General features: G+C 38.7%; 1 long non-coding RNA gene across 1 annotated transcript in view; it reads left to right on the forward strand.

The window, feature by feature from the left end:
• Nucleotides 1-23,610, forward strand: part of LOC140847033 (uncharacterized) — a 33,618-nt gene that overhangs the window by 4,547 nt on the left and 5,461 nt on the right. The gene's annotated exons all lie outside the window — the stretch shown is intronic.

Consider the following 23,610-nt stretch of genomic DNA (forward strand, 5'->3'; position numbering starts at 1 on the left):
AGAATTGGTATAATTTCTTTCTTTAATGTTTGGTAGAATCCACCAGTGAACCCATCTGGAACTAGTACTTTCTCTTTGCGGAAGATCATTATTTTTGGATTTAATTTCTTTAATAAATACAGAGCTTTTTAAATTGTCTATTTCTTTTTGTATAAATCTTGGGAAATTTTTCTTTCAAGTAATTGGTCTACTACATTTAGGTTACCATATTTGTGCATACAGATTGTTCATAACATTCATTATTATCCATTTAATATCCATTGGGTCTGTAATGATATTCCTTCTTTTATTTCTGAATTAGTTATTTGTTTCTACTATGTTTTACTTTGTTAGGCCAGCTAGAGACTTATTGGTTTTATTGATCTTTCAAAGTTCTGACTTTTGGTTTTGTTGATTTTCTATTGATTTCATCTTTCCAATTTCACTGATTTCTATCCTAATGTCTAGTATTTCTTTTGGTCTGCTTACTTGGATTTAACTTGTTCTTTGTTTTCTAGTTTCCAAAGATGTAATCTTACATGATTGATATAAGGTAATTCTCCTTTTCTAACATACGCATTCATTGTTACTTATTTTTTTTGTGTGTAGCACTGTTATCATTGCATCTCACACATTTTATAAGTAGTTTTTATCTTAATTTCATTCAAAATATTTTAAAATTGAGATTTTTTGTCTTTGACCCATGTGTCAGAAATGTGTTAATTTTTCATATATTTTGGGATTTTCCAGCTATATTTCTATTAGTCATTTCTAGTTTAATTCTACTGTGTTTAAGAACAGACATTTATGATTTTTATTCTTTTAACTGTGTTGGGGTATGTTTTACATCTAGAATATAGTCCATCTTGGTAAATGTAGGTGTGAGATGCAAGTGTGAGAATAATGTGTATTTTGTAGCTGTTGAATGAAGTTGTCTATAGATGTAAATTATATCCAGTTGATTGATGATGTTCTTGATTTCAACTATGTCCTTACAGATTTTCTACCTGTAGGATCTGTCCATTTCTGATAGAAGGGTGTTGAAACTTCCAAGTGTGATTGTGAACGCATCTATTTCCCCTTATAGTTCTATCAGTTTATGTCTCACATATTTTGATGCTCTATTATTAGGCAAATACACTGAAGGATTATTAAGTCTTTTCAATGAATTGGCCCCTTTATCATTAAATAATGCTTATATTTATGCCTGGTAACTTTCCTTAATCTGAGTGTGCTCTATCTGAAATTAATATGGCTATTCTCACTTTCTTTTGATTAGTGTTACAATGGTATATCTTTATCCATCCATTTACTTTTTTTTTGTTCTAATAAATTTTCTTTTATTGGTCAACACTATATAGTTTGACATACTTTATTGAAAGAAGATTATATCCTCATAAGAAACTCCTAAATCAATTTTAGTGCATAAATTGATAAATTATAATTTGATTTTAAATAAGTGCAAGATATGACAGTGTATCTGTAAATGAATGATCATGTTCTTTTTATCTGTAGCCATTCTAGCAAATTTTCCAGAGAAATCACATCTTTCTCCACACATCAAACCTGAACTTATTTACTTTCCTTGGCATCATCATTTTTTCCTGTAGATCAGGGTTTCCAACTGGTACAGTTCCCCTTGAATCTGAAAAATTTCTTCCACATTTTTGTATGGATTTATTCTCTTGGCTTTGTATATCTGAAAAAGTCTATCTGTGTTTATTTTTGAAGGACAATTTTGGATATAGAATTCTTGGTCAACATTTAATGTATTTTTCCTTCAAAATTTAAGGATGTATTCTTACTTTCATTTTTTATTACTTTAATTACTTCTGAGCCATAATTATTATCATTACCCCTCATAGGTAACATGACTATTTTCAGTAAATAATTTATATTTGGTTGTCAGCAATTTGAAAACGATAAGCTTAGGTGGGATCCTCTTTGCCTTTACCTTTCTTGGGTTTCATGGAGCTTCTTGAGTATGTGGAGCTTCTTGAGTATGAGGTATTTCATCAAATTTGGGGGGAAATGGCCATTATTTTTTCAAGTACTTTTTATTCCCCACTCTATCTCTAATCCTTCTAGAACCCTCCTTGCATGTATTTTATGTCATTTGATATTTTTGTACTGGTTACAGATGCTTTACTTAGCTTCTTTCTTCTTTGAGTATTTTTCTCTCTGTGCCACTATTTATTTGGATTATTTGGGTTTATCTGCTTTAAGTTCAACAATCCTGTCTCCTTGCTATGTCTCATGTGCTTTTAAATCTGCTGAGTAAATTTGTTTAACTCTTAAGACAACATTATTGTGCTATAATTTACATACAATAAAATGCTTCAGTTTTAAAGATCTAATTTGATGAGATCTTTTAGATATGTATCCCTGTATAACTACTACTTAAGTCAAAAGATATCTTTCTCATCAGTCCAGAAAACTCCTTTGGTCCTTTACAAAGTCAACCCTTTGACCAACACAACCATTTTATTGATTAATGTAAGTCTTGGAGTCAGGTAGTAAAAATCTTCCAACTTTGTTTTTATGTTTTTTTCCAAAATAGTTTTTGTATTTCCAGAGTCTTTTGCATCTCCATATAAATATTAAAATAAAATCCTTAATTTCTGATAAAAATTTATAATGGTATTTTCATTAGGATTAGGTTGCATCTATTTCTTTTTGTACAAAAGCTGACATCTTAGCAATATTGGTTCTTGTTTTCTATGAGTGTGGTATATCAGTATATATCTCTAGGACTTCTTTAATTTTTGAAATCCTGTTTTGTAGTTTTTGAAAATAAATTTTCCATACATTCAATACATTTAACCCTAAATATTTCATGTTTTTAAATGCTATTGAAATTTTTACATATCTTATTATATCTTAAGACCAGCTTTATTGAGATATCATACAATTTAACTAAAGTGTACAATTCAATGATTTTTTAGTATATTCTTAGTTATAAAACCATCACCACAATCAATTTTAGAACATTTCATGACTCCCCAAAGAAAACCTGTATCATTTGCTTTCCCCATTTTCTGCTTTCCCTTTCCCCCTATCCCTAGGCAACTACTTGCCTATTCTGGAAATTCCATATTAAATGAATCATACAACATGTGGTCTTTTCTGCTTGCTTTCATGTAGCATAATGTTTTCAGGGTTTTCCATGTTCTAGCATACATCAGTGCTCCATCTCTTTTTATTGCTGAATTATATTCTATTGTATGACTATATCATATTTTGTTTATACATTCAACATCTGATTGACATTTGGGTTGTATCAATGAATAATGCTGCTATGAACTTTATGTGTATTTTTTGTGAACATATGTTTTTATTTCTGTTACATTCTTAGGTGTGGATTGCTGGGTCATGTGGTAACTCTATGTTTAACTTTTTAAGAACTGCCAGATTGGTTTCCAAATTTACATTCACATCAGTTGAGTATGGAAGTTCCAATTTTTTATATCTTCATCAACACTTGTCCTTATATGACCTCTTGTTATTATAGCTATTCTAGTGTATGTAAAGTGGTATCTCATTGTGTTTTATTTCTCACCTCTTATTGTTTTTCATTTCCTTAATGGCTAATGATATTAAGCTCCTTCTCATGTTTATTGGCCATTTGTGTATCTTCTTTGGAGAAATGTGTATTCAGATTCTTTACTAATTTTTAAATCAAGTTATTTGTATTTTTTGTTATTGAATATTAAGTTATTTATATGTTCTAGATACAAGCCATTTGTTAGATATATAATTTGCAAATACTTTCTCCCATTCTATGGGTTGTCTTTTCACTTTCTTGATGGTGTCTTTTGAGATGGTGACTTTCTGATGAAGTCAAATTTCTTGGTTCTCTTTTGTTGTTTTTGCTTTTCATGTCATATCAAGGAAACCATTGTTTAATTCAAGGTCATGGAGATTTATGAGTATATTTTCTCCTAAAAGTTTTATAGTTTTAGCTCTTATGTTTAGGTTTTTTATCCATTTTAAGTAAATGTATGTGGTATTAGGTAGGAGTATAACTTCTTTATTTTATATCTAGATAACCAGTTGTCCCAGCATCATTTGTTTAAGAAACTATTTTTTCACCAATAAGTTGCCTCAACACCTTTGTGAAATATCAATTGACAGTAACTATGAGGTACTGTTGCTTTCCAAATTTCCACAATTTAATTTCCAAATACTTGTTGCTAGGATATATAAATTCTCTTTTAAATATGGATTTTATATTCTTTGACTTGCAAAACTCACTTATTAATTCTGGTGACTTTTTTGTGAGTATTCAGATTTCTTAGGATTTTTACTTTAGATGATCCTGCCGTCTCCTAATAATGTTAGTTTTACTTCTATCTTTCCAAACATAATGCTTTCAATTTCTTTGTCTTATTTTATTCCATTGGCAGATATTTCCAGTATAATGTTGACCAAAAGTTTATTTTTTATTCAAGTTTAGTTAATATACAATATTATATCACTCTCAGATGTGCAACACAACGATTTGATAATTATATACATTACCAAATGCTCACCATGATAGGTGCAGTTACCATCTATCACCATGCAAAGTTTTTATGATGATATTAACTATATAATGTATGCTGTACTTTTTGTCCTATAACTTAATTTTTTTTATCCCCACTGGGTTTTAGAGGGACTGTGAAGGTTACAAATTCCAGATGCTGGAGGCAGAACTGAGACTGTGATAACGTTGATTATTTGTTCCTTATGCAAAACCTGCAGGGTCTCTATCAGATTATTTTTTTTTCAAAGCCAATAAAACAGAGTAATTTATATTGAAGGCCTTTGAATGATCTTATTTTTCAGATTCATGGGTAGTTCACATCTTGGGTTGTGATAGTTGGTTGCCTAATCAGTTGGCTTTTGTTTTCAGTTTACTATGTGTGTATTTGGATTCCCTACAAGAATTCTGGTACAGCCAGTGGGGGAACTGTCTCTTCTGAGCATTTGGATACTCTGATTCTGCTGCGTACTGACTGTATAACTTCTGTCAAGGCACTTAACCTTTTTTAGTTGTTGTTATCATTAATCTACAATTACATGAAGAACATTATGTTTACTAGGCTCTCCCCTTCACCAAGTCTCCCCCACAAACCCCATTACAGTCACTGTCCATCAGCATAGTAAGATGCTATAGAATCACTACTTGTCTTCTCTGTGTTGCACAGCCCTTCCCGTGCTCCCTTCCCATTATACATGCTAATCATAAAGCCCCCCTTTTTTTACCCCTTATCACTTCCTTCCTCCCCACCCTCCCCAGTACCTTTCCCTTTGGTAATTGTTAGTCCATTCTTGGGTTCTGTGAGTCTGCTGCTGTTTTGTTCCTTCAGTTTTTGCTTTGTTCTTATACTCCACAGATGAGTGAAATCATTTGATACTTGTCTTCTCCACCTGGCTTATTTCACTGAGCATAATTCCCTCTAGTTTCATCCATGTTGTTGCAAATGGCAGGATTGTTTTTTTCTTATAGCTGAATAACATTCCATTGTGTATATGTACCACCTATTCTTTATCCATTCATCTACTGATGGACATTTAGGTTACTTCCATTTCTTGGCTAGTGTAAATAGTCCTGCAACAAACATGGGGGTGCATCTGTCTTTTTCAAACTGGGCTGGTACATTCTTAGGATAAATTCCCAGAAGTAGAATTCCTGGGTCAAATGGTATTTTTATTTTGAGCTTTTGGAGGAACCTCCATACTGCTTTCCACAATGGTTGAACTAATTTACATTCCCACCAGTAGTATAGGAGGGTTCCCCTTTCTCCACAACGTCACCAACATTTGTTGTTGCTTGTCTTTTGGATAGTGGTGATCCTTATTGGTGTGAGGTGATATCTCATTGTGGTTTTAATTTGCATTTCTCTGATGACTAGCAATGTGGAGCATCTTTTCATGTGTCTGTTGGTCATCTGAATTTTTTCTTTGGAGAACTGTGTGTTCAGCTCCTCTGCCCATTTTTTAACTGGATTATTTGCTTTTTGTTTGCTGAGGTGCATAAGCTCTTTATATATTTTGGATGTCAACCCTTTATCAGATATGTCATTTATGAATATATTCTCCCATACTGTAGGATGCCTTTTTGTTCTATTGGTGGTGTCCTTTGCTGTACAGAAGCTTTTCAGCTTGATATAGTCCCACTTGTTCATTTTTGCTTTTGTTTCCCTTGCCCGGAGAGATATGTTCATGAAGAAGTTGCTCATGTTTATGTCCAAGAGATTTTTGCCTATGTTTTTTTCTAAGAGTTTTATGGTTTCATGACTTACATTCAGGTCTTTGATCCATTTCAAATTTAGTCTTGTGTATGGGGTTAGACAGTGATCCAGTTTCATTCTCTTACATGTAGCTGTCCAGTTTTGCCAGCACCATCTGTTGAAGTGACTGTCATTTCCCCATTGTATGTCCATGGCTCCTTTATTGTATATTAATTGACCATGTATGTTTGGGTTAATGTCTGGAGTCTATATTCGGTTCCACCGGTCTGTGGCTCTGCTCTTGTGCCAGTACCAAATTGTCTTGATTACTGTGGATTTGTAGTAGAGCTTGAAGTTGGGGAGTGAGATTCCCCCCTACTTTACTTTTCTTCTGAGGATTGCTTTGGCTATTTGGAGTCTTTGGTGTTTCCATATGAACTTTTGAACTATTTGTTCAAGTTCATTGAAGAATGTTGTTGGTAATTTGATAGGGATTCCATCAAATCTGTATATTGCTTTGGGCAGGATGGCCATTTTGACGATATTAATTCTTCCTAGCCGAGAGCATGAGATGAGTTTCCATTTCCTAGTGTCCTCTTTAATTTCTCCTAAGAGTGTCTTGTAGTTTTCAGGGTATAGGTCTTTCACTTCCTTGGTTAGGTTTATTCCTAGGTATTTTATTCTTTTTGATTCAGTTGTGAATGGAATTGTTTTCCTGATTTCTCTATTAGTTCAGTGTTATTGTATAGGAAAGCCATAGATTTCTGCATGTTAGTTTTGTATCATGCAACTTTACTCTATTCTGATATTAGTTCTAGTAGTTTTTGGAGTGGAGTCTTTAGGGTTTTTTATGTACAATATCATGTCATGTGCAAATAGTGACAGTTTGACTTCTTCTTTACCAATTCAAATTCCTTGTAGTTCTTTGTTTTGTCTAATTGCCTTGGCTAGGACCTCCAGTACTAAGTTGAATATCAGTGGGGAGAGTGGGCATCCCTGTCTTGTTCCCAATCTCAGAGGAAAAGCTTTCAGCTTCTCGCTGTTCAGTATGATGTTGGGGTTATCATATATGGCCTTTATTATGTTGAGGTACTTGCCCTCTATACCCATTTTGTTGAGTTTTTATCATGAATGGATATTGAATTTTGTTGAATGCTTTTTCAGCATCTGTGGAGATGTTCAGGTGGTTTTTGTCTTTCTTTTTGCTTATGTGGTGAGTGATGTTGATGGATTTTCAAATGTACCATCCTTGCATCCCTGGGATGAACCCACTTGGTCATGGTGTATGATCCTTTTGATGTATTTTTTAATTCAGTTTGCTAATATTTTGTTGAGTATTTTTACATCTACATTCATCAGGGATATTGGTTTGTAATTTTATTTTTTGGTGGGGTCTTTGCCTGGTTTTGGTATTAGGGTGATGTTGGCTTCATAGAATGAGTTTGGGAGTATTCCCTCCTCTTCTAGTTTTTGGAAAACTTTAAGGAGAATGGGTATTATGTCTTCTCTGTATGTTTGATAAAATTCTGAGGTAAATCCATCTGGCCCAGGGGTTTTGTTCCTGTGTAGTTTTTTGATTACAACTTTGATTTCTTTGCTGGTAATTGGTTTGTTTAGATTTTGTGTTTCTTCCTTGGTCAGTCTTGGAAGGCTGTATTTTTTTTTAGGAATTTGTCCATTTCTTCTAGGTTTTCCAGTTTCTTAGCATATAGGTTTTCATACTAGTCTCTAATAATTCTTTGTATTTCTGTTGTCTCCGTCGTGATGTTTCCTTTTTCATTTCTGATTCTGCTGATGTGTGTTGATTCTCTTTTTTTCTTAATAAGTCTGGCTAGAGGCTTATCAATTTTGTTTATTTTCTCGAAGAACCAGCTCTCTGTTTCATTGATTTTTTTTCTATTGTTTTATTCTTCTCAATTTTATTTATTTCTTCTCTGATCTTTATTATATACATCCTTCTGCCAACCTTAGGCCTCATTTGTTCTTTTTCCAATTTTGATAATTGTGACATTAGACTATTCATTTGGGATTGTTCTTCCTTCTTTAAATATGCCTGGATTGCTATATACTATCCTTGTAAGACTGCTTTCGCTGCGTCCCACAGAAGTTGGGGCTTCGTGTTGTTATTGTCATTTGTTTCCATATGTCACTTATTTTAATTTGTTCATTGATCCATTAATTATTTAGGAGCATGTTGTTAAGCCTCCATGTGTTTGTGAGCCTTTTTGCTTTCTTTGTACAATTTATTTCTAGTTTTATTCCTTTGTGGTCTGAAAATTTGGTTGGTAGGATTTCAATCTTTTTGGATTTACTGAGGCTCTTTTTGTGGCCTAGTATGTGGTCTATTCTGGAGAATGTTCCATGTGCACTTGAGAAGAATGTGTATCCTGTTGCTTTTGGATGTAGAGTTCTATAGATGTCTATTAGGTCCATCTGTTCTAGTATGTTGTTCAGTGCCTCTGTGACCTTAATTATTTTCTGTCTGGTGGATCTATCCTTTGGAGTGAGTGGTGTGTTGAAGTCTCCTAAAATGAATGCATTGCATTCTATTTCGTCCTTTAGTTCTGTTAGTATTTGTTTCACATATGCTGGTGCTCCTGTGTTGCGTGCATATATATTTATAATGGTTATATCCTCTTGTTGGACTGGCCCCTTTATCATTATATGTCTCTTGTTACTTTCATTGTTTTGAAGTCTATTTTGTTTGACACTAGTACTGCAACACCTGATTTTTTCTCCCTGTTGTTTGCATGGAATATCTTTTTCCATCCCTTAACTTTTAGTCTGTGCGTCTCTTTGGGTTTGAGGTGTTTCTCTTGTAAGCAGCATATAGATGTCTCTTACTTTTTTATCCATTCTATTACTCTGTGTCTTTTTATTGGTGCATTCAGTCCATTTAAGTTTAGGGTGATTATTGAAAGAACTGTATTTATTGCCATTGCAGACTTTAGATTTGTGATTACCAAAGGTTCAAGGTTAGCTTCTTTAGTAACTTACTGCCTAACTTAACTGCTTATTGAGCTATTATAGACACTGTCTGGTATAATTTCTCTCCCTTCTTATTCCTCCTCCTCCATTCTTTACATGTTAGGTGTTTTATTCTGTGCTCTTTTGTGTTTCCTTTAACTGCTTTTGTGGGTAGTTGATTTTATTTTTTGCCTTTAGTTGTATTTGGATGGTCTGCTTTCTTTGCTGTGATTTTGTTTTTTCTGGTGACATCTGTTTAGCCTTAGGAGTGCTCCCATCTAGAGCAGTTCCTCTAAATTACCCTGTAGAGGTGGTTTGTGGGAGTCAAATTCCCTCAACTTTTACTTGTCTGGGAATTGTTTAATCTCTCCTTCATATTTAAAGGATAATCGTGCTGGATACAGTATCCTTGGTTCAAGGCCCTTCTGTTTCATCTCATTAAATATATCATGCCATTCTCTTCTTGCCTGTAAGGTTTCTGTTGAGAAGTCTGATGACAGCCTGATGGGTTTTCCTTTGTAGGTGACCTTTTTCCTCTCTCTAGCTGCCTTTAAAACTCTGTCCTTGTCTTTGATCTTTGCCATTTTAATTATTATGTGTCTTGGTGTTGTCCTCCTTGGGTCCCTTCTGTTGGGAATTTCTGTGTACTTCTGTGGTCTGAGTGATTATTTCCTCTCCCAGTTTGGGGAAGTTTTAAGCAATTATTTCTTCAAATACACTTTCTATCCCTTTTTCTCTCTCTTCTTCTGGTACCCCTTTAATGAGGACATTGTTCCTGTTGGATTGGTCACACATTTCTCTTAATATTGTTTCATTCCTTAAGAGACTTTTATCTCTGTGTCAGCTTCTATGTGTTCCTGTTCTCTGGTGTCTATTCCATCAATGGCCTCTTGCATCTCATCCATTCTGTTTATAAATCCTTTCATAGATTCTTTTATTTCTGTAGTCTCCCTCTTTATTTTGTCCATAGCTCTTGTATTTTTCTCTGCAGTTCCATCAGCATGGTTATGTCCTTTATTTTGAATTCTTTTTTAGGAAGATTGGTTAGGTCTATCTCTCCATGTTCCTTCTCAGAGGTTGTCTCTGTTATTTTGGTCTGGATCAAATTCTTCTGCTGTTTTGATATGGTAGTTATGGCGATAGAGGTAGTTGTGGGGAGGTGGCATGTGTGTCCGCTGGGAGAACATCCTTTCTTGCTGGTTTGTGGCCTTCCTCTCCTGGAAGAATGGCGATCCCAACAGCTTGTGCTGGGCAGCTATGTGTAGACGGGGTCTCTGATTCTTGCCCGGCCACTGTGAAAGAACTTTGCCCTGCTGCTGTGGTTGTGGCCCAGCCTCAGGCTGCTGCTCCATGATGGGATAGCCATGAGGGGCCTCTGAGCTGCACTGCCACCCAGTGGGTTAGGGCTTCCAGAGTTCCCCAGGATTCCCAGAAGCTGGGCAGTGTCCCGGGATGCTTCCCTCCAGCTTTGGGGTCCCTGTCCCTTTAAGACTTTTAAAAAGCACTCGCTTTTCTTTGTCCCAGGGGCACCGGCTGTGGGGACCCACTCACAGGTTTTATGGTCCCATTTCCCTAGTATCCAGCACCCCATGCACTGTGTGTCTGTGCTCCCAGTGCAGATGGCTAGGGCTGGGTATTTAGCAGTCCTGGGCTTCCTCTCCCTCCTGACTCCGACTCCTCTCCTCCCACTGGGGAGCTGGGGTGAGGGATGCTCGGGTCCCGCTGAGCCACGGCTTGTATCTTACCCGCTTCATGAGGTGCTGGGTTCTTGCAAGTGTAGATGTAGCCTGGATTTTGTCCTGTATCTTCTGGTCTCTCTTTTAGGGATAATTGTATTTGTTTTATTTTCAAAAATATATATGGTTTTGGGAGGAGGTTTCCACAGCTCTACTCACGCCGCCATCTTGGCTCCTCCTCTCTATCAGATTCTTATATGAACAACTGATGATATCAGGTTTGGTGTTTATATTTTAATTAAAAGATATAAAATTTGAAAGCACTAAGTTGATCCTAAAGTCCTATCTGAGCTAGTCAGAGGGCCTCTGTTCTTCCTGCCAAGGTTGCTGGCGTCCCAGGCAGGAGCCTTAACTGCAGGGAGGCGCCAGAGAGCAGCTCCTTCCCTCCCGTCATTGGTGGGTGGGTGGGAGGGGACCTTAATTTTTTATAATTGGAATTTTGTGCCTCACTATCCCCTTCACCCATTTTGCCCATCCCCCCTTGAAAACCACCAGCTGTCTGTATTTATGAGTTTATTTCTGTTTTTTTTAATTTTTTTTGTAGTTTCCACATATAAATGAAATCATATGGTATTTGCCTTTCCCTGTCTTACTTATTTCACTTAGCATAATGCCCTCTAGCTCCATCTATGTTGTTGCAAATGCAAGATTTCATTTTTTTTAAGTTTTATTGATATCTTTTAAATGGCTGAATAATACTCCATTATATGTATATACATCACATCTTCTTTATCTGTTCATCTATTGATGAACACTTAGGTTATTTCCATATCACAGCTATTGTAAATAATGCTGCAATAAGTATAGGGTTCATGTATCTTTTTGAATTGGCTTTTTTTTTCTTCAGGTAAATGTTCAGAAGTAGAATTACTGGATAGTTTGGTATTTCCATTTTTAATTTTCTGAGGAACTGCCATACTGTTTTCCATAATGGCTGTACCAGTTTACATTTCCACCAACAATGCACAAGGGTTCCCTTTTCTCCATAGTCTCACCAGTCCACACTTTTAATTTCTTGTATTTTAATATTAGATATTCTGACTGATGTGAGAATTTGTTTTTGTTTTGATTTGCATTTCCCTGATAATTAATGATGTTGAACATATTTGATGTGTCTATTAGACATCTGTATGTCTTCTTTGAAAAACATCTCTTCATGTCCTCTACCCATTTTTTAATTGAATTATTTGTATTTTTGGTGTTGAATTGTATGAATTTTTTATGTATTTCAAATATTCATTCCTTGTCAGATATATTATTTTCAAATATTTCTCCCACATGGTTGGTTGCCTTTTCATTTTGTTGATGGTTTTCTCTGCTGTGCAGAAGCTTTTTAGTTTAATGTAGTCTCACTTGTTTATTTTTACTTTTGTTTTCCTTGCCTGGGAAGGCATACCCAGAAAAAAGTTGCTTATGTCAATGTCCAAGAGTTTATTGTCTATGTTTTGTTTTAAGAGTTTTATGGTTTCAGGTCTTACATTTAAGTTGTTGATTAATTTTTGTGTATGTTAGACAGTGGTCCAGTTTCATCCTTTTGCATGTAGCTGTTTAATTTTCCCAGCACCATTTATTGAAAAGAGTATCTTTTCCCCATTCTTGCCTACTTCATCACAGATTAGTCAACTGTATAAGTATGGGTTTATTTATGGGATCTCTATTCTGTTCCATTTAGCTATGTGTCTATTTTTGTGCCACTACTATACTGTTTTGATTACTATAGACTTATAGTATAGTTTGAAATCATGGGTGTAATGCCTCTGGCTTTGTTCTTGTTTCTCAAGATTGTTTTGACTGTTCAGGGTCTTTTGTAGTTCCATACAATTTTTAGGATTATTTATTCTAGTTCTATGAAAAATGCCTCTGTTGCTTTGAGAGGGATTGTGTTAAATCTGTAGATTGCTTTAGGTAATATGGACATTTTAAGAATATTAATTCTTTTTCTATCCATGAGCATGGAATATCTTTTTTTCCTTTATTGTTGCTGTCTTCAATTTATTTCATTAATATATTTTAGTTTTCAATATACAGATCTTTCACTTCCTTAGTTAAATTTATTCTTAGTTTTTATTATTTTTGATACAATTGTAAATTGGATTGTTTTCTTAATTTCTCTTTCTTTTAGTTTGTTATTACTATACAGAAATGCATCAGATTTCTGTATATTTACTTTGTATATTTTACTGCGAGTTTATTGAATCAATTTATTAGTTCTAATAGTTTTTTGGTGGAGTTCTTATAGTTTTCTATATAGAGTATCATCTAATCTTCAAATAGTGACAATTCTACTTCTTCCCTACAAATTTGGATAATTTTTTATTTCTTCTTCTTGTATGATTGCTATGGCTATGACTTCCAGGACTATGTTGAATAAAAGTGGTAAGAGTGAACAACCTTGCCTTTTTTCTGGTCTTAGAGGAAAAGCTTTCAACTTTTTGCCATTTGAGTATGATGTGGGTTTGTCATATATTCCCTTCATTATGTTGAGATATATTCCTTCTAAACCCACTTTATTGAGAATTTTGACATGAATGAATGTTGAATTTTGTCAAATTATTTTTCTGATCTTTTAAGATGAAAATATAACTTTTTAAGATTCCTTCATTTTATTAATGTGGTGTATCATGATTGGTTTATAGATTTTGGACCATCCTTGCATCGCTGAGATAAATACCACTAGATTATGATATATCATACTTTAAAGTATTATTGAATTTGATTTTTCAATATTTTATTGAGAATTTTTGCATATGTGATATTGGCCTGCAATTTTCTTTCTTTCTTTTCTTTTTCTTTTTACTTTCCTTTGTGTGTGTGTGTGTGTGTGTGTGTGATGTGTTAGTTTTTGGTATCAGGGTCATGCAGTCTTCTTAATTTAAAAATCTGAAAACTTTTTTTCCCTTTTCTATTTGTTGCAATAATTTGAGAAGGATAGGTACTAACTCTTCTTTAAAATGTTTGGTAGATTTCACCTGTGAAGCCATCTGATCCTACACTTTTATTTGTTGGGAGTTTTTTATTACTGATTCAACTTTGGTACTTGTAATCAGTCTGTTCAGATTTTCTATTTCTTCCTAGTTGAGTTCTAGCTAGAAGATTGTTGTTTCTAGGAATGTATCCATTTCTTCTAGGTTGTCCAATTTATTGGTATATAATGTTTCATGGTAATGTCTTATAATACTTTGTATTTCTGTAGTATCATTTTGAGTTACAAAATTAAATCCCTATTGATCATGTTTTATTATATTTTAAAATATATTTCTAGATTCAATTTTTAAAATTTTGTTAATGATGTTTGTACCTATGCTAATGAGATGTATTGATCTGTAAGTTGTTTTTTTTTTCTTCAGCATATCCTTTTCTAACTCAGGTATCAGGCAAATAATGGCCTCTTAAAGTTCACCAGAAAGTTCTCCCTTCTATCCTTTGTTTTTAAAGTGCTTTGTAGAATTGATATGAATTCATTCTTAAATGCTGGGTAGAGTTCATCAGTGAAGCAATCAAGGACTGCAGCTTTCTTTGTAGAAAGAATCTAAATTATTAACTTAATTTCAGTTTAGTTTCAGGTTATCTATTTATTTCTAATGAGCTTGGGTAATCATAGTAGTTTGGTAGTTCTGTCTCTTAGAAATTCATGTATTTCTTGCACATGAATTTTTTGTATAACTTTTAAAAATATTTTCTGTCTTTTGTGAGAAAAAGTTCTAACCACAGACCCTTTCCAGATCTAAGAGGCTACTGAGAAGAAGGGGACAACTCTCTTCTCTGTGGCTACAAAATGCAGAACTCTTGAGGACTATCTATAGGAAGATCCTTTGTTCCAATAGTAAAGAGCTATGTTTCTGAGTTTTATATGGTTTAACAATAGAAGAGACAGGAATATGTGGTGTATCCTTCCTCACTGGAATAATCAAATAGTACAAAGGGGCACTTGTAAGAGTGTTGTATTCCTGAATGAATATCATCCTTTTGTGGGACAATGGGGCCTGGGTGGATGAGGTAATGTTTGCAGACATTTCCAACCAGGGGAATATATGATAGTGGGAGCAAAACAACAACATTTAATGGAAGCATAGATCATGATGTTGAGAGACTATTTATATTTCTGAATATTTATTATGTGTTGTGTACCTCATATATATTAGTTTTTATTCTCAGAATAATGCTATGAGGTAGATATCATCCAATTTTATGGATGATGACACTTAAGTTCTGAGAGTAAATTGTGCTGCTTGTTTTCTGGTCCCACCCCTTCCCTACATACATTAATTCCCCATTATGCTATGACTTCAGGACGCTGACTCCTGTGACCTGTGAGTGGGAGCCAATGTGAGGGGATTGAAATGTTTGAAGGGAGAGAGGTCAGGGTGTTAATTTTCTGTTTCCTGATGTCTCTGCACCTTGTCTCTAACTGACTGGCCCATGCTTCCAACCCTTGCTGAGCCCATTAACACATTCCTCCCCTCATCCCTTCAGGTCTAAGGTAGGTTATGTTTCCTTATGATTACCAGGTCATGGCTACCTCTATCAAGGAGGTGACAAATCTCTCATCTCTGCAAACAATCACTACATTGAAATCTTATCAGTTGCATCATCTGAGTGACAGATCCCTAACTGTTATTATAAGTCAAGTGTCCAGAATTAGTTAATCTAATTGTGGTTGATCAACTTGGTTCCTAATAGCTAGTTTGGGTAAACAAACGAGTCCAAAGACACGGGAGAGAGAGTGTCTTATTCTCTCATTCAGCCAATAGTGAGATGAAGTTGGTTTCAGCAACATCAGGATGTGTCCCAGATCTAGAAGGAAGAGATTGGCGTTTTCCTATGTCTTGGGGTTTCAAGGAGAACCTAATAAGGAAATTATTTTAAAGAGCACAAAGTGGAACAAGTATATAAAGGAGGTTGTTTTCATGGTTATCCATAGTGGAGGCTGCAGGCTGTGGGGTTAACTATTATTCTGTGCATTTCAATCCTGAGCTTGAGATAAGATGAGAAAAATTATGGGAGCTCTCTGTCTTTTGCTCCTTCAGGGCTACCCACTTCTCTGCCATGCTGGGTTTTTGGGAGGAAGAAGAATCAGCCTGATAATGGCCTCACATGGTCCTGATTTAAGGTTGTTTGGGTCATGCTGGACAGGGAGGGGATTTCTAACTTTTAAGAAGAGAATGAATTAAATATGCAGCAGCAATGAACTTACCTTGGCATTTTTCATGATTTTCTGCACTGTTGAAAACTTTTGCCAATGTTTGCATTTAATAGGTTCTGCATTGGTGAAATTATCAAGGTTCCCAACTGTGATTTCAATGGTTCTAAAAGGGGTAAAGCATTTGTTCATTGCTGCCAGAAATTAATAGCATCCTATGAAAGAGAAAAATAATGAATATAAATCAGTGAATGAAGATTTAAGTGAGTAGAGAGCTAGATAGATATGTAAGTATATGTACTTTTTACTCTGATGGTTTTGCTTATTTGATATAGCAGGAGAACATGATATAAAAACTAATCATCTTGTTTTCTACTATGGTGATTATTTCATTAAAAAAATGAGAGGAGTCCCTGCTTCACAACAGTGCCTCCATGCCCCACCCCATACACTTCCAGGAACTCACCCAATACCTCTCCAGAAGCTTGTTGGGCCTTTGTGCTTTGTATAACACCAAAGAGGTTGAGAATCAAATGCCCACAACTTAAATCAAGGGCTCTCAGACTTCTGATTGGAGTCAGAAATCCAAACTTTAAGGTAAAATCTTCCATTTTAAAGTTAGAAACATTTATTGTTCTAGTTAAAAGCACACACTATGCAGATCCAGTCAAAAATATTGGGTGAACCTATAAAATTACCATCTTGTAGGGCCATACATTGGCTATTTGCCACCGCTGGTTTAAGCTAATGAATTTTTTCTTGGCAGGGGAGCAATTTTCTAAACTTAGCTATACCACACACAGTAATGTGTATCTAGCACACTACATGTGCAGCTCCTTGAGTCTCACATTTGTACAGACCTGAGTCTGTGTGACCACCATCTAGATGGAGATGTAGAACATTTCAGTACCCAAGAGTTTCCTCTGTATCCTTTCTCCCTGACAATACTCACTCCCATAAAAGGGATCTTAAAAGGCAGGAAATGGCCTAATTGCAGTGGAAGGCAGGGATCCTCCCTGTGGGTAAGAAGGGAAGAGGGTATTTGGGAGGTTCATGATGGTGGATGGAGACCTGTGTCACCATACACATACCCTGGGATATTGCAGAGGGGCAGCTCTGTGGACTTCCTAGGGATGCTTCCCAAATATTGGGTATCCTGAGTGTAAAAGGCTAAGGATCTGGGCCAGGTGTGATGTGGAAAGACTGGAAGCACAGCTTTGGAACTGACCTCATAGACCAGGGGTAAGCAGGAGCCTGGAAGTGACAACCCCCATGGACTGAAGATATTTGAAGGTCTGTAGGTTCCTGATACTGAGGGCAGAGAGAGGCCCCTTAAAGCAGTATGGGCCACTAGAGTCCACCAACAAAGTTGGGAAAAGGAGCACAATGAATGAGCCAGCTTCATTTATTTAGGATAAAAAGACATGTAGTGCTTCTATTTCTTGCACTGTATGTCAAGGAGCAAAATCATTTGTGCTAAATTAATTTTGTTTGAATTTTAATTGGCAGAGCCCAGCCTGCCAGACTGTGTTGCCAGACTATATTGGCTGAAGTTCTGGTCCAGCCTGGTGTCCAGCCTGGGAGAGATTGCACAAATAAAGCAAAATTTCTGCTCCTTCTCAGCCGTTTGGCGAATTGGCTTACAGATTTTATTTTGTTCTAGACACAAAGGTAAGGCTTTGGGAAGGGAAGGCCTGGCAGGGGATTCAAGGCCATAAGTGAAGAGTTACTGAAGATTAAGACTTTTTTTTCTAATCCTGGAGGAAACTGGAACCCCTCTGTGGTGAGCAAAGATGCAAATGCATTTTCCCCTGTGAAGTCAGCAGAGGCAGAAATGGCCTAGTCTTCCCTGGTGACTGCCAACACTGTGTCTATGATTGTTTGGAGCTGCCTTCTGAATTTCTGGTTACACATTGGCCCTTGTGAGCCACTCAGATGAAGATCGGCTTTGTTTAGTGCTAATGGCTTCTACTGTAACTTTGGCTAATTTCCTCTCTCCTCTACCTCAAGGAGCAGACATGGAGTCCTGTCCCTTCTTTCCAAGTGACTGAGTAGGCAGTGTGTTTCTTCAGCCTCCAGGGATGCATCAGTAGCTCTCCTGGCTTGGCCAATGTAGACAAGACCCTCTCAGGACAGTTCCCCCAACTCTCACTTCTCTCACTCCTTGTGAGTATGGAGGCTTCCTTGTTCAAGTGAGGATGGGAGCTGAGAACCCCAGCCCCGGATCCAGTAGCCATAGACCTCCTTATACCCCTGGTTTTGAATGTCAGGTTCTGTCTTTGGTGGGTGTGGTAGAAGCAGACCTCTTTACAGAATTGGAAATCATATTAAAATGGTCATGATTATTGTGAGAATATGGGAACACAGTAGTGACCATGCCCTTTAATTACCAGACCATATCAAACCCTTACAACTCTGCAAGGGAAGTGGTGTATTTATTATCACTCTGGATTAGATTAGAGTGATGCTCAATAACCTGCCCCATGACTCAGGGCTCAGATTTTGAATCCAAGTTCTTCTATGTGGGTAAAATTGCAACATTTCCGGAGTATCTCGCCTGGCTTTAGTGCACTTGCATATCCTCAGGGGTGGAGGGAAGTTCATCTCCATGTCAATGGCTAATTACCTGGGCAACTGAGGGCATGTCTGAACCTGAGAGTTTAAAGGAAGGGGCTTGCTTGCTTGCTTGCTTCTTCAGGAGCAGAGGAGAGACATGGTCTTGGACTGCAGTTTGTAAGCAATAAGTGGGTTTTAAACTTCATTTCTTCCTTTGACTGATTTTGTTTTTTAGAGTATTTTGCCCCAGGATTTCCTCTCCCCAGACTTACATCTGGCGGCAGTCAGCAGGGTGCCTCTGAACCCAAAATCTGTCATAATGGGTGCAACCTTTGGGAGGGCTGTTCCTGTGGGAGGTGGGGAGGCCCCAGTGGATTCAGCGGCAGAGGGTGCCGCTTCACCTGTTATTATCCCCCCAGCTGTGGAGCTTCCAAGTTGGGAACTCCTATTATTAGGGAATTGGTCTGGGGTAAAGTATCTATTAGAGGGGTGGGGCCTTCCCCAGAAGTGGGGAAGGGTGAAAACACCAGAAGCTGCAGAATTAGCCCTCTGTGAGTTGGAAGACTGCTTGGAGACCTTAGGGGGCCATGTAGTGGCTGGCATTGTAGGGTCTCTTTTCATCGAGATAGTGGAAAATGTTATACAGGAGAAAGAGAGGATTATGGAGGAACTTAGGTGGAAGAGAGACACACTTCAGCATCACTTGGAGCTGCTGGTTGATAACCTATGGGATGAGAGACAGTTACTGAAAAGGCAGGTCACACTCCTAGAAGATTTTTTAGCAGCAGCAGTGAGAGGGTAGATGGCAGGAAAAGCCACATTGCCCGGAGGCCATGGGGGAGGGGGAGGAAAGAGTAGTCCTTTCAGCACCAGAAATGGTGGAGGGGGAGCCGTTGGTGGAGGAGCCCGAGGGAGAAGAGGAGGAGGCAGGGCAATTGATGGATCTGCGCCGCAGCCAGAGATATCTTCTCCTGTTTTAAAGGCCTGTCCAGCTGTAATTAAGAAAATAAAAAGGAAACAATCGTGGGCTCCTCAGGGGTAGGAGCCACCCCCCTCCAGGTTGTGGAGCACCCCATGCTCCACCCCTATACCCAGGATGAGCTGGTGGACATGAGCGTCTGGTATAGGCAGAAGCCACCAGAATCTCTGCCTACATGGCTTTTATGTCTCTGGGATATGGGGGTGGAAAACACTGTCATGTCAGGTACTGAGATGAGTAGAATGGCTTCCCTGATGACTCATCCTTCCCTCCAGCAGTGGTTGCAAAATGCCCATCATGCCTCAGGGAATCAGACACTCCTGGAATGGCTAACAGCTGCCATCAGGGTAGTTTGGCCTAATCAGGGTGATTTACCATATTTTCCCAGTAGTTGGAAAACATGTGCAGAGCTCCAACAGGTACTGTGGAAATTGGGTATGAAAAGCATCATCTATAATATGGACCCTCAAGGCCCTGATGAAGAGGTGTTCCCTATAGGAATGAGAAACCTGGTGCTGCATGCAGCTCCCACTGTTAGGGTCTAGGACTCTGGGGTTTCCCAGAGAACAAGACACATGGACACGGAGATGAAAATCCAAGCAAAGTCTTTATTCAGCCAGCAAGCTGGGGTCGACAGCACCTCCCCTGACACACAGGCCGAGTCCGAGCTGCCGACCCCGAAGCAACTTTGGGTATTGATTATATAGGATCTTCACAGCAGTTACACCAAAGCCTGCGCAGTTCTACAACTAATAGGTTTATAACACACTCTATATTGTAACCAATGGGAAACCTTGTAACCTTTTTAGGGAACGCGCCAGTTGCCTGCCTGCTTCAATTGTTATCTCTTGCTTACCCAAGCATGTCTATGTGACTTATCACGGGTTACATCCCCAGGCGTTCCCAGGCTGTTGCCCACTTCTAGTTATCTAACTTAGGGTAGGCGCATTTCTCAGAAGCCTCGGGTAATTTACACAAGAAAAGACCGGGTGGCTCTCACTCTAGGCAGTCAGGTTAAGTGTCATTAGTTCTTTTTCCTGACTTGATGCTCTCTGCACTCCGTTACACCACATCTCTCTTTGAGTCCCTAGTGAATACTCTTGCCCCGCCACCTAGGGCAACCCATAAGGGAGGCTAGTCGTACTTTAGCAGATCTGGAGGAGGTTGAAACAATAAAGGCATGGAGGGAAGGAGAAGTGCAAAGGTCCCCATGAAGGTCTCAAGGACCCATATGTGGGTTGATTTGATAAAGGCCAGGGTAGTGAAAGAAAAACTCTATGGGCAGCTCAATAGAATACTGTTAGAACTATGACACCAATTAAAGCCAGAGCAGCAGTTCCATCTGCTCAAGTCCAGGACACAGAAACTATAGTCAAGGCCTCAATCCCGGCCTGTGTCCCTGCAAAACTTCATGGGAGACAGTACTCAGGATTCTCCTGATCCCTCACCCCCACAGGAGGCTGATTGGGCATCATGGTTCAATTGGGGAAAGGTCAAATTTCCCACCTTGGGGGACATAGTGGGGACCAGAGGCCATATGTAGAATTAGCAATTCATTGGTCCCCTGTGAATGTACAATGTGTCCTGGCACCGGTGGACACAGGAGCTGAGTGTTCTCTGATTCATGGAAACCCTGAGCATTTTCCCGGGACCCCTGCTGTGATAGATGGCTATGGGGGTAAGGAAATTAGAGTGAAGAAAGCCCAAATCTCATTGTGGATAGGGCGTTTTCCCCCAAAGGAGTATACTGTGTACATTTCTCCCATCCTTGAATATATTTTGGGGGTGGATACCCTGCAGGGCCTGTGGTTACAGACCACTGCAGGTGAGTTCAGACTGAGGGTATGTGTGGTAAAGGCAGTTCTGAGGGGACATGCTAAGCACCCACCTGCAGCTCTGCCTGTACCTTGGCAGGTGACAAATACTAAGCAGTATAAATTGCCTGGGGTCACAAGGAAATTGGAGAAACTCTACAGGAGTTAGAGAGGGTGGGCATAATAAAGCCCGTTCACAGTCCCTTTAATTACCCAGTGTGGCCAGTGAGAAAGCCAGAGGACTCCTGGCATATGACTGGACTACAGGGAATTGAGTAAATTCACACCCCCTTTGCATGCTGCTGTCCCCTCTATAGCAGACATTCTGGACACCCTTAGTCATGAAATGGGAACGTATCATTATGTAGTAGACCTCCTAATGCTTTCTTCTCTATTGGCATAGCACAGGAAAGCCAGGAACAGTTTGCCTTCATGTGGGAAGGCCAGCAGTGGACATTCACTGTCCTTCTACAGGAATATCTCCATAGTCCCACCATCTATCATGGACTTGTAGCCAAGGACTTGGCCACATGGAAGAAACTGCAAACAGTGCAGTTGTATCACTACATTGATGATATTATGCTCACATCTGATTCTCTCTCAGATTTAGAAGGGGCAGCTCCTAGACTGCTGCAACATCTACAGAAAAAAGGACGGGCTGTGAACAGCACCAAGGTTCAGGGACCTGGTTTGTCTGTGAAATTCTTGAGGGTTGTCTGCTCAGGTAAAACTAAAGTTGTTCCTGAAGCAGTTATAGACAAGGTCCAGGCTTTCCCCACCCCTACCACTGTGGCAGTATTACAAGAGTTTTGCATCTTTTGGGCTACTGGGGAGTGTTTATCTGGCACTTGGCACAAATTCTTAAGCCCTTATACCAGTTGGTATGAAAGGACATCAGGTGGGACTGGGATGAGACATGTGCAGCTGCTTTTACTGCTATCAAGTGGGCAGTCAAGGCCATACAGGCCTTGAATGTAATGGACTCATTAAGGCCCGGTGAACTAGATGTTCATGTAACTGAAGATGGTTATGATGGGGTCTTTGGCAGCAGCTTGAATGGACACACCAACCTATTGGATTCTGGTCACAACTATGGAAAGGAGCAGAGGTATGGTACACCTTGATAGAGAAGCAACTGGCTGCTGTGTACCATGCCTTGCTGGCTACAGAGCCCGTTGCCAGAACAGCTCTGATCAAGGTAATAACCACCTATCCCATTGCAGAGTGGGTGCAAGACTGGACCCAAAGGCCACGGAGTGACATGGCACAGACACCTACACTGGCCAAATGGGGCACATATTTACAGCAGCGCAGTGCCCTCTCTACTAACCCCTTAAGTGGAGAACTCCAACAGTTATTGGTGAAAGGGCAAGCTCCCAGATTCTATTTCAGTCAATTGGGACCCAGATCCTACCTCAGCCAATCAGGACCTGGATCCTATTTCACCCAATCGGAGCTTGGTCTCTCTCCTCTCCAGTCAGCGAAGAGCTCACCCACCACCCTTAGACCCTGCCAATCATCCAGAGCCATGACCATCACCCCACCAACTGCCCTAGAACCCCATAAAACCTTTGTGGTATTGAAACTCACTGTCTTTCTCTGGAATCTTGCCACTGCATTGGTGTAGATGAGAGATTGAGCTCGAGCTAGCTAGAAGAAAGGCTCTTTGCTTTTGCATCGGTGTTGGCTCCTTGGTGGTCTTCTGGGATTTGCGACTTTGGGCACAACAATTGGCTCCAGTGACCTATACCAGTGGAAAGCAGGAAGACCTTGCTTTTCAGCCCTTGGTAGCTGAGACTTCTTATCAGGGGAGAAAAGCCTCTATACCTGAAGATGCTTGGTACACAGATGGCTCCAGCTATGGCCAGCCCCTGAAGTGGAGGGCTGTGGCTTTCCATCCTAAGACTGAGACAATATATTGATGGAGGATGGAGAGGGGAAGAGCAGTAAATGGGCTGAGTTACTGGCAATATGGCTCATGATCACCAGGAGCCTTTGACCATAGTTGTGTGCACTGACAGCTGGGTCATCTATCGGGGCTACCGACATGGTATCATGCCAACTAGATGGTTGGTCACTGGTCCCTTTGGGGGCAAGATTTATGGCAAAACCTATGGGCCTCTGGTCAGACTAAGAATGTTACTGTATATCATGTGCCTGGCCACTTGCCTTTGGCATCCCCAGAGAATGATGAAACATACACTGGCTCAGGTGGGCTGACTAG

Source organism: Manis javanica, chromosome 17 (assembly GCF_040802235.1).
Source record: "Manis javanica isolate MJ-LG chromosome 17, MJ_LKY, whole genome shotgun sequence".
Classification (NCBI taxonomy): domain Eukaryota; kingdom Metazoa; phylum Chordata; class Mammalia; order Pholidota; family Manidae; genus Manis; species Manis javanica.